This window comes from Brienomyrus brachyistius, chromosome 2, assembly GCF_023856365.1.
Source record: "Brienomyrus brachyistius isolate T26 chromosome 2, BBRACH_0.4, whole genome shotgun sequence".
Classification (NCBI taxonomy): Eukaryota; Metazoa; Chordata; class Actinopteri; order Osteoglossiformes; family Mormyridae; genus Brienomyrus; species Brienomyrus brachyistius.
In genome coordinates this window covers 2,908,949-2,923,724 of record NC_064534.1, presented here as the reverse complement: position 1 = coordinate 2,923,724, position 14,776 = coordinate 2,908,949, and the positions used below count along the sequence as shown (strand labels likewise).

At 46.1% G+C, this 14,776-nt stretch overlaps 1 protein-coding gene across 3 annotated transcripts in view; it reads right to left on the bottom strand.

The window, feature by feature from the left end:
- ralgps1 (Ral GEF with PH domain and SH3 binding motif 1) overlaps nucleotides 1-14,776 on the bottom strand; it is a 123,778-nt gene extending 109,002 nt beyond the window's left edge. For 2 of the 3 annotated variants that reach the window (XM_048984798.1, XM_048984799.1), the window contains exon 1: nucleotides 14,460-14,776. The gene's annotated coding sequence lies outside the window, so the exon portion shown is untranslated. The remainder of the gene's footprint in view (nucleotides 1-14,459) is intronic. The other variant, XM_048984800.1, reaches the window with a different exon arrangement.

Below are 14,776 nucleotides of genomic sequence, written 5' to 3'. Positions count from 1 at the left end.
AAAAAAAAAAAAACACAACGCTTTCCCTTCCTGAGAAGAGTGCGGCCCTCGAACCCACAGGGCTCAGTACATGTGACTTCTCACAGCTCTGCTGGTACAGAGGGTCATGTGGCAGGCAGTGGAGCAGGAGGCTCCAAGAGAAGCAAACAGACACCCACACTCTGTACATATGGGGCGCCGCAGCCTTGTGGGTTAAAGGCTAAAGCAGTTAGCCTCACCGCCTTCCCAGCCCTGTATGCTACAGGCTAAAGCAGTTAGCCTCACCGCCTTCCCAGCCCTGTATGCTACAGGCTAAAGCAGTTAGCCTCACCGCCTTCCCAGCCCTGTATGCTACAGGCTAAAGCAGTTAGCCTCACCGCCTTCTCAGCCCTGTATGCTACAGGCTAAAGCAGTTAGCCTCACCGCCTTCTCAGCCCTGTATGCTAAAGGCTAAAGCAGTTAGCCTCACCGCCTTCCCAGCCCTGCATGCTAAAGGCTAAAGCAGTTAGCCTCACCGCCTTCCCAGCCCTGTATGCTACAGGCTAAAGCAGTTAGCCTCACCGCCTTCCCAGCCCTGTATGCTAAAGGCTAAAGCAGTTAGCCTCACCGCCTTCCCAGTCCTGTATGCTATAGACTGAAGCCATTAGCCTCACCGCCTTCCCAGTCCTGTATGCTATAGACTGAAGCCATTAGCCTCACCGCCTTCCCAGCCCTGTATGCTACAGGCTAAAGCAGTTAGCCTCACCGCCTTCCCAGCCCTGTATGCTACAGGCTAAAGCAGTTAGCCTCACCGCCTTCCCAGCCCTGTATGCTACAGGCTAAAGCAGTTAGCCTCACCGCCTTCCCAGTCCGGTATGCTATAGGCTAAAGCGGTTAGCCTCATTACCTTTTCAACCCTGTAGAATAAAGGCTAAAGGAGTTAGCCTCACTACAATTTTTTTTGAGAAAGCAGGGTGAAACAGTCCCTGGAACAACTGGGGGTTAAGAGCAAACTGATGGTTAAGGGCATTGTTCAAGGGCTCAGCGGTGACCCTGGGATTCTAACTGGTGACATCCCATTCACAGTCACAAGACCCTAACACAGCCCCAATTTCCCAGCTTACCAAAGTGCAGGGACACACACCTGCTAACCGCCATATCTAAAGGCATCTGGCAGACAAAGAGAATAATCAGGCCACAGTCTAACACTATTGACCAGCTTGTCACACAGTGCTTTGCAATGACTGATGGGAAATCTGCAGAGGGGAAAAAAAAAAAAAAAAAAACTCTTCCCCAAACAAGTTAGTCAAAATCGAAAAGGCAGCAAAAAGTGTTCAAAAGTACAAATGAATGCATAGATAAAGTAGGCAAGCTTAAGAAACACAGTGCTGGGTCAGCTTAGTGCAACAAAAGCAGTATTTTCTAGATGCTGATGTTTGGTTTCCTCAGAAAATAATGTGACAGAAAATGAAAACGGCAGTACGGTTTGCGACCCTGGGCCTCGACCCTCCTTGTGTCCCATCCATGCCCCTCACACAGCACCTGCAGGGAACAAAGTCAGCCTCCAAACGAATGATGCCAAATTTATCCACTTCATCTTCCAAGAATCTGCCTTCTCCATGGCTGCATTTGAGTCTCTCTTCTAGCTGCTAGGTTATATTTTGGCATCTGCTGAATTACACAATGTTGCTTCTACTGCAAATTTGGCCAGTTGGTTTAACCAGGAACAATGGCTTTTCAAGAAGATTAAAACAAGCACTGGCCTCGAGACAAACCCCCCACAGATACCAAAATGACGCGTTAATTTGAGAGCAGATGGTGTAGACGTGTAAAGATACTCGTTTAGAATTCAACTTCCTTCAGGTATGGATCAGCCTTTTTTTATTTATTTATTTTTTAGTTTTCAATGCTTCAGATCACTGAAGGGAATTCAAACACATTCAAGCACCAGTCAAATGAAATCCACTAGGGTTAGGAAGGGTGGATTTTGTTCAAATAACATCCATGCAGACTCCATGTTGTTAAATACTTGGATTTTCACCTGGTTTATTCAGTGATGTGTTCTGTTCACTGCAGTATGAAAACAGGGGGAGCCCCCCCACAAATATGGGGGAGGGAGCCCTCCCGTGGGCCACTGTCAGATTCGGCTCTCAGATTAAGCACAACGGCACTAACTGGATTAGTCCAGCACATGAACGCCGGAGCTCAACTCTGCTTTCGACCGATACCGTAGAAAGATGGATAGCGGAGAGAAACTCACACCAGTCAGCCGGGCCACGAGCCACACAGGTCTCACTGGGACAGACCGCATTAAAAGATCCAGTCCTCGCTAACAGGCAGCAGTGCTGGCTACACCCCACAACTCCACCCAGCACTGAATTAACCTCATCCATACCCCCAACACCTCCCAAACTCCACCCAGCACTAAATTGACCTCATCTACACCCCCATCATCCCCCAAACTCCACCCAGCACTGCATTAACAACATCTGCACCATCATCCCCCAAACTCCACCCAGCACTAAATTGACCTCATCTACACCCCCATCATCCCCCAAACTCCACCCAGCACTGTAATAACCTCATCTACACCCCAACATCTCCCAAACTCCACCCAGCATTGTAATAACCTCATCTACACCCCAACATCCCCCAAACTCCACCCAGCACTGTAATAACCTCAACTCCACCCAGCACTGTAATAACCTCATCTACACCCCAACATCCCCCAAACTCCACCCAGCACTGTAATAACCTCATCTACACCCCAACATCTCCCAAACTCCACCCAGCACTGTAATAACCTCATCTACATTCCACAATTCCAGCTAAAACAGCAATAACCTTAGCTATACCTTGCAACTATAGTTACCCAGCTAACATTGCAATAACCTCATCTACATCACCAACACCCTTCCAGCTCCACCTAACATTGCATCCTCTACAATCTCACCAGCACCTCCAGCAGCTATGGCTGTTATTTATCCTCCTTCCTGCAGCGTTGCCTATCTAGCAAAACACTGACTGTTGCTATTAAGGGGAGTGGGCCAGAGTGTTAGGAAGTGCAAGAGGCATAAACTGTGGTTAAACAGGCAAAGCCTCTCGCCCCCAAGCCTCATCCTGACTGACACTGTTAACCAGAGACTGTTACCATGTAACAGCTGGTAGTCTCTGTGTGTGTCTCTGTGTGTGTCTCTGTGTGTGTCTCTGTGTGTGTCTCTGTGTGTGTCTCTGTGTGTGTCTCTGTGTGTGTCTCTGTGTGTGTCTCTGTGGTTGGGCTGAGAAACTTAAAAGGCATTCAGATTTTTATAACAGATTCATCATTTGAAGAAATGACTATTAATTACAGTAATACCACAGAACCAGCCCATCACAGTGCTGAGCCAAAGCCATCCTGAAAGGCGAAACCTCCAGTGTTTCTCTAGTTTCCTTGCAGGCTACTTTCAGCCATTGTGGATAGTGGCAGATTCTGTACTGTGTGTTAAGTGACAAGGGCCATTAGGCACGACATAAACAAGGAAATGCATGTCAGATGACTTAATGGTTACCTACATAAAATCTGCAAAAATTCAAACAGGGATTTTGGCTGTTGGATATGAAAATTTAATTCAAATAACAAAGTCCAGCCTCCCGGTCCTAGAGGGAGTGTGTCTGTGCGCGTGACTTGGGGGGGCAGAAGTCAGGGAGACTCCAGAGGGGAGAGAGGATGGGTGGGGCAACCCAGGAGGAGAGAACAAAGCATCATTCATCACAGCTTCTGACTGTTCAGTACCAAGCAGGAAGAAAGAAGCTCCTGTTTCGGCTGGAAGAAAAAAAATTAAATGAGGCTTTGAGTTCTGGGAGATTCACTGTCGTCAACACAGCCCACTCCGCATGCCCCGATCCCAGTGCCACAGGCTGCCCACACCCCCAAATCCTATGCTGTTGGCTCCACGCACCCCCCTGCCTCCCCCATACCTAGTGCCACTGGTCCCCTGTACCCCCCCCCAATACCAGGATCATTGGCTCAGCACAACCCCAATCCCATGGCCACCAGCTTCATGCACCCCCAATCCCAGGAGCATCACCTGTGATCTCAGTTGCGGTGCCCCAAGCCACTGGGATTAACGCCACATTCTTTGACATTCACTCTGTTGGCACTAGGGCCCGGCTGAGATCAAAAAGCTCCCTCTGAATGCAATACAGATTCTCAGTAGCTATGAGTTCCAGTGTTTGAAAAAGACCAATTTCATATGGGCCAAAATTAAACAGAGCTGGGTTGGGCTTCGTCCATCCTGACAGACATCACGATATTGAGTCATCATCGTGATTCCCCTGCCCCAGCCTTGTCCACCCTTACTATGCCAGTCTCTGCGTCAGGCGCACACACAAACATTATTAAATATGCCTGGTTTGCATCTGCTTCGGCAAATCGGGAGACAGGTCTTTATTTGTACCGGAAAGGCAAGGAATATAACTTATCTACAGCGCGAACTCTCTGCCGTAACCATCTTAAATAATTTCTTATCGTAGAAATTAGAGGTGCACCGATCTAATATTCGGATCAGCATCGGCACCGATCTAAACCGGCTTTCAGACGGATCGGCTTTCAGCCGTATGTGACCAAGTTGGTGATTATTGTCCTAATATGTGTACTGTGGTCTACAAACATGCGCACTAGAGTGAGCGTGGTGGCACGTACCAAAATGATATATGCAGGAAGCACATTTATGTTATGAGTCTGTCTCTCCCTGTTAATAAAACTATATTTCAATGCGACTTGTTTTATTTACCATCATGGTGAACAAACAACATGACCGATCCACTTCCGATACTTACTTATTTGGTTTTCGGCAGTTTGCTATTTCTTGTTAAACTGATTTCTACAATCACACGCTGTTGTTCTGCATGCGTTTTTTGCGGCATTCAAGCCGAACACTAATGCTGCCACTCAGTGGGGGTGACGCAGGGACTTCCGCGTGCTGTGACGTCATGCGCATACCCTCCGCAGGACAAGGAGCATAAGAACATCAGGAGGTGGCTGTGACGATCTGGGAGTATTTTACATATGAAACAACTAGCAGCACGGCGATTTGCAGTCTTTGTGAAAAACTAAGCTATGCGAGGTGGGAGTAGCGTTTAGTGTAAAATCCCTCTAAGAAAAGCGCACGCGATGGTGTGAGACAATGCGAGTAATATGGAAAGAAGCAATGTATGGTTTGCGTGTCGCCAGCTCGGGCTGTTTGCACACTCGCTGCAGCTTGTGATACACGAGGGGCTGCGATCGCAGCGAAGTGCAAGTGACGCTGTTGCCAAAAAATTGTGAAACATTTTAAGCATTCGCTACTTGCATATCCCAGCGTGGAAGATTCTCAAATTGAACCGCAAATGCCTCAAAAACGATGTACAAACAAGGCAGAACAGTATTTTATGTACAGCCATGGAAAAAATTAGGAGACCACAGCACAATTTTGTGATACACTCATTTCTACTATGGGTGCGTGTCTGAATAATCTGATGCGACTTGAAAATGAAATGAAAAACAAAAATAGAAAAAATATGAATAGCAGTGTAAAGTACTTAATGTCATCCCAGCCCACAGAGAGACACTTTCTATCAGTGAGTTTTTTCCACCAATGCCGATGAAACCTTAATATTGGCCAACGAATACGACAGCAGATCAGAACAGGAAGAATCACACAGGCATGGTCTCAATCTTACCAAGTGCAGATATTTAAGCGGAAGAATTTCCATCTAACATTTTTGGTGTGATTGTTGGCAACGGCGTTACTGGTTTCTCTACATAAATTCATAATGTTTTCACCAAAGCAACATCCGACTGGTCCAGACCATTAGCAGACACAGCAAATCATCACTGACACTATTCAATTAATGAACTTCCCATCTAATACATAAATGCACTCCCCTCAACACGCGCGCACACACACAGGTTTGTAATTATACCTTTGTGGGGACTCTCCATTCATTTCTGTGAGGAAAACCCTAATCCCAACATGATGACCTTAACCCCTACCCAGCCCTAACCTTAACCATAAGTAACCAAGCAAAATATGAGTCTTGCCATATTTAGTTTTTTGACTGCATTCACAGATTTTTGTGTGGACCCAAAAAATTTTGATGTTAACAATGTTAAAATCCAGTTTTTTTTTTCATTCCAGGGGACATCTGGTCCCCACAAAGTAATACAAACATAATCCACACACACACACACACACACACACACACACACACACACACACACACACACACACACACACACACACACACACACACACACACACACACACACACACACACACACACACACACACACACACACACACACACACACACACCATTCACAGTGTTCATATTTCACGAAATCCAAGAGGGTGCCAAACACACTGCCCGGTTTATCATTCCTCGGGCTTGATTGATCATTTTGCACTGGCCATTTTACGTTACTGGATTTAGATCAATTCCAATATCTGCACATTACTACCCCCCCATCCCAAAAGCCTCCAAATCATGGTCTCTAATAAACAGAAAAAAATATTCAGTATTGTCCTTAACCACACTCCGATTCTGCACTGCGCTAAGGCCTATTTCACATTGTTTCCCAGGATACTGATGTCACTGCAGACTGGGTACGGATGCCGGATCAGATTCCGGTATTGTAATGCTATTAAATGTGCTTCACAGACTGATATGACGAACAGAAAAAGAAGTGATGAATTTGCACGAGTATGAGTACAGGTATATTGGATTGCTTCTTTCTTAACACACACACACACACACACACACACACACACACACACACACACACACACACACTGTACAAAAGCTAGGGGTCGAGCATAGAGTCAGAAGTACTATCCAGTGCCTCAAACATTTTGGCGATTCAGAGCCTTTCTCAGGGACCAGAAGGACCTGCGACCGTCTAACTGGCAACCGTCTGGTCACAAACACAGCGGTCTAACCCACTAAGCTGCACAGCGCCCCCTGGAATGCAGGCAATGCTAACAGTTCAGTTTACAGTCATAAATAACGACTAACTAAAGCCAAAAGAATGACGGCAATTTTATAAAATAGATCAATGCTGCAGTTTAACCCGGGGCTCCCTGACACTGCAGTGAACATGTTGCACAGATACTCAGATCTTACCTTGACCTGCTAATCCGACAGAGTCAAACCCCTGTCTACGATCGAGCCGTCAGTGGTTGACGGCGTTTACAGTATTGAGTTGGGGTAACATGCTGCCTGGCATTAACGGCCAATGAGTTAAATGTTTCAGTGAGCAGGATGGCCCAAAATCCATCTGCACTTCATTATTCTGCTCATCACCCAAACGCCTAAGGATTTTTTAAAGACTGCTTACAAAAGAGGGATTAAAAGCTTCCCCATTACTCAGAATCAAAGTTCAAATTGAATAAATCTGTAGTAGGTGGTGTTTAAAAGAATCATTTTCCCCTCCGGTAACATTCAATAGCCAAGCGGTAAGGGATAAGGACTTCTGGCAAGGTCCGTCAGGCCTCCCCAAATCTGGGGCATCTGTATGTAGTGGTGGCTTAATGGTCAGGGAAGCGCACTTGTAATTGATAGATTTCAGGTTCGAATCCTTGACCAGCAAGGCACCACTGAGGTACCCTGAGCAAGGTACCGCCCCCCAGCACTGCTGCCCGGGCGCTGAATTAGCTGCCCCCTGCAATGTCACATAGGGGCTAAATGCAGAGGACACATTTCGTTGTAGTGCACTGTGTGCTGTGGTGTGTCCACAATGACCACTGATCACTAAAATCTTCAGATGTTATGTATGTTAGGCAAAACATTGACCACCGTGTTTTTGATGTCCACTGGTCCTCCACGACCAGTGTTCAGGATAGTAGGGGTGAGGGTCACACAGTGATGTCATAGGTAAAATGACCGCATGCATCACTGCATGTGACCTTTGACGCCAAGGCAGCACTGTACCAGGCATCGTAATAAAAAAAAAGTTTTTTTTTCCCCATTTCCTTGGACTTCCGGTCCAGTACCAGCTGGGCGACTTTGGTGTGGGACTTGCAAATAGCCTGCTTCTAAAATGCAATACATCTGCCGTTTTGCAAAAAGGCAAACTCAGAAAACAATGAGACAAAAATAATAAAAGTAATAATAGTAATAATAATAATAATAATAATAATAATAATAATATATTCATGGACAAATGAAGAAACCCAAGTTAACTGTAATTTGGTCAGAAGAACCAGAATATGATCTGGATGGCATGACAAGAAATGAAGAATTTGCTGGAATATACTGAGACTGCATGATAATGGTGATGGGAAAAAAGCAAATATCGTGATTTTTGTTGTAATAAATATTGGGGTATTTATAAAGCAAAAAGGGAGTTTAAAATAAATCATTTCTCATAGTTCCACCTACGACTGATTTAAACAGCGAGGATGACAATGATTACGAATGGCTCGGAGATGACATGTAGCATTCATGCAAAAGCCGTGGGGAAAAACTTAAAACTTTTTTTTTTTTTTTTTTTTTAAACAAACAAGTACTGGATAATCTTGAAAAGGAACAATCATTAAAATTGCAACATTTGCTAAGTTTTGGTATGACAAAGTAAAGAGTAAAACTTAAACCCCCTGCACTACAATGTCCGGACAGTATGAAGGTATGAAAAAGCCTGATCTAAACCCAGCTGACCATCACGGTCTTTGCGATGTGAAAACTGCACGTGCATGACATGTGATGTTGGTATTAATACTGCACATCGCCCAACCCTATAGTATACTATAGCCATTTTCCAAATTCGGTACAAAAGACCCCGCCTTGCATTGTGATGTCATTCGGCATTGGTACCAGTTTTTACACCAGTGGAAAACCAGCACAGGAAGTACTGTACTTTTGGTACTTTTCTGAAGTACCAAAAACTACAATATCTGGCGCAGTGGCAAATCACTCGAACAATTCCTGGTCATCCATATTCCCACATAGGCAGCTCGTTTCATTCCTAATTTCCAGCCAATGGAGAACATCAATGAAATGGGACCTTTCCCCATCTTCCACAGCGGGCCACTGTCCACCAAGGCAATGCCCATCGCACAGGTTTGTGATCCTTCATTTCCATACTAATGGAGACGGACCCCCAGACCATCCAACTCTGCGTTTGAGTTAGCAGAATATTCTAATCACAAAATGCAGCTGCTGAAATACTTGTACCGTTTACTCAGCATATGATATTTGTGCTTGAGCACTGAAAGTCGCTGAAAGACTCGATCTCCTGCTGTTGGGTTCTGCTCTTCACACTTCGCTTCCTCCTTGATCCCCGATATTCCCACACAGGTCTACGGATGTCTTTCCTGCCCACTCCACAAACCCCACTGCGAGTTCCACTGCGCATCACCGTCCATCTAGACCAGAATCCGCCAGCTGGTCGATCACCAAGAAATCTCTAATCAGACAAGACACCTTCCACCCCCCCCATTGGCCAAATAGGCCAAGCGAGATGTCCACTAGTCGGTAACTCGCCAGATTATTTGTTTTGCAAAAGTAGCTCTCACTGTAAAAATAATAATAATAAAAAAGGTTGGAGACCACTGGTCTAGACCCAAGTTTGCAGTTGGAGGGCACCATGCAGCTCAGGGAGAGCCTGTAACTGCAAGGTCACTGGTTCAAATCCTAGAGTCGGACAAGTGATTTTACTACTGGGCCCTTGAGCAAGACCTTTCATCCCCACCTGCCCCACAGATTGCTTTCTCAAAAACATTATTGTTTAACGTTAAAGATATATGCTATTTTAGATGAAAGCCTCTGAAAATAACGGCAACTGACACTAAAAGGCAGTAATACTTTTCCAGTACATAGCATCACAATGCCACAAAACTTCAGGTAAACACGCATGGGCCACACGCTAAGCAGGGACACGTGTCCCTCACGCACACTCCTCCAAACAGTGTCCTGACAGATGTCTCTGGCCCACAGGGGCCGCAGAGCCGCTCCATCAAGCACGTGACATTTGGCATGCGCCAGGCCGCATGCTCCTTTGTTCCACGCCCGAGGCGGGAAGTGACATTTGGGTAGCCATGGCGCCAAGCCCCCCCCCACCCCCCCCCAAATGCTGGCGGAATGGAGCGAGAGACGGGTGCACGTCCTGCTCAGACTGTCTGGGGCTCTGCTCTGCTGGAGGTGGGCGAGGGCAGCTGTCCCGCATCCCCAAATAAAACTGGGCAACAAGGCTCTGTTAAATTAATGTAATGAAAAAGGACTCGGTACGGAAACTGCACTGATTTATTGGAGGGAAGGCGTGTGGCTCAGGGGGTTAGGATGCTGCATCTGATCAGCAGGTCATCAACTCAAATCCCACAGTCAGCAGAATGATTTCATTGTAGGACCCCTGGGCTTAAATGCCCCCTCCCCAAATTACTCCAGGGACTGTTTCTCCCCCTGCTGCCTCTCGAAAATCTGTGTCACTTTCAATAAAAGAAATCAGCTAAATAAATAAAATGCGACAAATATATTCAGCAAGACGCAGGCCCACAGAAGCCAAAGCATGCATGATGCCTTCACACAGCACAATAAGGAACGTCACACCACTGCTGGGTGATCGATTGTGGGAGAGAAGGAAAATCCCATTTGGGTCACAGATTCTGTACGTCTCAGACGAGCAGAAACACCACGGCAGGAGCCACTAAACACTGAAATATTAAAAAATACTTTTTTCTGTCTTTCTGATATATAAAACTTTAACTGCTGTTTTTGCTAATTTTCAGATCAAGAAAGAGCAACATAATATGCACAGAGGTACAGCAGCCTCTTCTGATGAGATTAATCATCTTAAACGGTCTTTAAAAACGTTACAGACCCCAGGATTTTACAGTTGTCCCTTGAGAACATGAATTCACCCACTCACAACAGAGCACTGTGTCGTCTGGCCAAGTCCTCAAATGGCTCAAGATCCCCCTCCCCCCAGGCCACAAGCTTACACCAGGCCCAAATTCTCGGTCGATTTAGCAACATCCCGACAAGCTTATAGCAGATTTTAATCCGGTTAAACCCACCTGCAGGGTTTCCATTATAAAAAAAGAATAAACATATATGAAAGGGTAACAACCCCTCCCAGACACCTTCACACTCATGAAAGGAATGTGCCGTTCGACCCAGAAAACCTCACTCTGACCACGAGTGTCTGACAAGCTTCTGAATCAAGAAGATTGACGGGGGGGGGGGGGGTCTCCTCACTGTGATTACCTGGCCAAATGAATCAGACAAACCCAACGAGAAGCAAAAGGACTGCTGGAGCAAACCTGCGTTTTGGACCAGAGTCAAGATTCAAGTGAACTCGACAGAGAATGAAATGAGAAAACATGCTGCGGCTTCCTATCACATTACTCAAGGTTTCAGCGTAATCACAGTGACATACTTCACATTTCTTATGCGATTGCCACCAGCACACACTTAAAAATTAAACCGAGCTCAATTCCACACACGTTTCTGGTTGTCGTTTAGCCTGAAGTCATGAACGCCTTGCCGACTGCTGCCACCGGCAACATAAATCAATTTGGTGTCCAAAAGTCTCTGCAACCCAGTACTACACAGAGCAGCACCAGTGGGTGGAATCCAAGAGTCTTTCAATTTCACAGCTGGCAGACCAACAATGCATTCTCGTTATTAACTCGGCAAAGTGAAAAGAGAAAATAACTGCAAGTACGCAGCCGATTCAGATTCCAGGGGCTCCCATGCTTTTTCACCCCCATATTCAGGAGGCATTCAGTTCCAGAGCAATGCATGTGTACATGACACATTTTACTGTAATCAAGACTTCACGACAAGTTCGGCAGCTCACAAAAAGCCCTGAGAATTAGCCTGTGCTCCACCTGCACATCATCATCAGCATGAGCCAACACACGGCCCTCAACTGGAAGGTTCACACGCTTTCAAACAGCTTCTGCTCATTCACATTTCCGGAAAACAGGAAAGGAGAAGGGGCACCTTTGTTAATATCAAACTCCTCCGAGTGCTTTACAGCCAATTTACACATCAGCCAAAGATGACAACATGACAGAATTCGACACGACATTATTATTTATTATTGACTTATTTGCTCGTGACCATGAGGGGTAAGGCAGCGTTACACAACAGCCAAACTAACTAGATAATCAGGACATTATTAATTTGCCGTTTTGGCTGCAGGCCTTTGTTGCTCCATGATCCATGCAGGCTCTGGGTTTGTGAACTACAGGGAGAGATGCAGGACATTCTGGGATGAGTGGCCAACATCGACAAAACCCAACTACTATTATTACCGGGGGTTACCTGGGCAACATTTTTCTTCTTTACTCTTCCACACATTTTTTGACAAGCATGGTCAGACAGTCCCTAGAGCAAATTGGAGACGTTACTGAAGTGCCCAACGGTGAAATAACTTTGCTGATCCTGGGATTAGAACCAGTGGCCTTCTGATCAGACACAGAAGACTTACCTGCTGAGATACACACAGTCCCCAGCACAGGTCACAAGGATGGGATTCCCTGCTGCTGACCTATATATTACATATTAATATCATTGGACCCAATAACAAGCCTCGCCTTGGGGGGGTATCCATATGACCAGCAGCTCTCAGCAGGCAAATGCCATAGCGTGCACCACACGTCATGCCGAAGCGTCACCGGCAAGGAGCAGCAATCACATTAATGCGTTTTCATTCTTGGGCTTGCTTGTCACACACCCGAGGAAGCCACAAAACACTCGGCACCACATCCTCGCCTGCTAGAAAGGCGAGGCTCCATAGCTCAACGTCATTTTCCTGCCCAGAGGGAACATTAAACATGCAGGTTCAAAGACGGGGATTAACGTTAGCTGTCGGCTGGATCATGCAGAAAGTTTGCGAACAGCGTCTGGCGATACGTCATTCTAGAGGTTAAGGAGACAGTGCAGATGGACTACAGGGGAACCAAAACGGAAAAAAACAGCAAGAAGGTCATCATAATCATTAGCTGACCGTGCGCTTTGCTTGACAAAGGAACAGAAAGTGAGATATCACTGTCAACAAGTGTACTAGATGTCAGTAAACTGACAGCAACTGCAAAAATGTATATAATCAGTAAACAGCGTTAACTACTGGTCATTCTATCCTCAATATCGCTGAACTATAATATATATTATAAAAGCCATATTATTGAAATTGATTTTAAAAAAACACCCGGCTTCATGCGGGCTGCTGGGAGGCGACGGAACCATTCCGGATTTGGAACACTGTAATGCCTCTGCAGTGAATGAGCGCCCTCCGGGGGAGCGTGCCTGTATGCCTGTAGGCAGCGCCCTGACGCCCGTAGGCAGAGCCGAGGTGCCCTTTCTGGTTTTTCTTCTTTCTTACCCCCCCCCCCCCCCCCCATCTCGCTTTCGCAAGGCCGCCTAGAAGACAGACGGGCGGACGCAAAGGCAGAATGTCCGGCTGCTCCGGTCCCGGCGCGCAGGGATTTTCCGCGAACCGCGCCGCCGTTTCGCGCAGCAAAGTAAAAACGAAAGTTGATTAACAGACCACAGATAAGATGCTACGTGTTTATCAACGGTTGCTTCTGCTTACCAAGCTTTTCAAAGAAATATTCTTAACCAAGACAGAGTCAAAATATCACACTAGGGACAGGGCTCTCTGAAACCTTAACACCTTTTATTTTTTTACGCCTCAACAGGTAAAGACAAAGGAAATAGCCCGATTTTTCCTAATCATTGCACTCCTAAGTATAAATAAGCAAAATTTATAAAATGGTGTTTGACTACCGATGGTGCATTTGTGTTGTCGTTAGCGCCAGAGAATTACTGTAAACCCATTTAAACACAGACACAGATACACAGACGGAGATACACACAGAGAGATACACAAACACACACAGATACACAGAAACAGATAGACAGAGAGACACAGATGCACAAAACGGTTTCATTAAAACGTGCACAAGGCGCACCGTCAGGTTTCCCTGGCCGAAGACGCGCCTCCAGCTCAGCCCATCAAAACGGGACCATCGGTCTCCGGCGCTGCGTTACACTTAACCGGGGGGTCACCGCTCAAACCCGGGTGGTGCAAAGGCTGCTTCCATACTCAGTTATTCAGCACCCCGTACTTCCCCACATGCGAAAACACCATATGACCCTAGCCAAAGCCAAGGATACCTCCCTCCCATATATATATATATATATATATATATATATATATATATATATATATATATATATATATATATATATATAAAGGGCAATAAACGCATATACGCTCAATGACCCATGCAGTAGACCACAGGCAAGCAATAAAATTTAAAGACATGCATAAACACCAACCGGCATCTCGGATAAATGCGTGCATGGCAATAGTTCACTCTCACATCCACGCACCACGTCCGAAATCCCATGCAATGACGCAAGTCAAACAGCCTCCCGTCCCCCGTTAAATGTCATTCTCAGTATTCGTGGGTGATCCACTTTCAAAACGCCAATTCAATGAGGCGAAACTCCTTATGTAATAAATGCTCGTTTACCTTTTTCGGATTGTGTCCCTTGGCTGTTGCGTCTGACCGCTCCAATGGATCCCGTCCACAGTGAATGGGAGCGCCACAATCAAGCCCTAAAACGCAAGGTCAGCTAGACGGAAACACGCGGAGAGCGTATGACGAACCCAGAAGAGCATTAGCCTCTTGCACGCATTTATATCACTTCCTCATGGAGGGAATGTATGCCGTATCATCCACGCACGGCCAGCAACATGGCAGCATATAATAGGGAGCAGAGCGCAGGACCAACACGGTGCGAACGCGGACCTGACAGACGGATCCGTCAGGTAGGTGCGGCCGCTTTG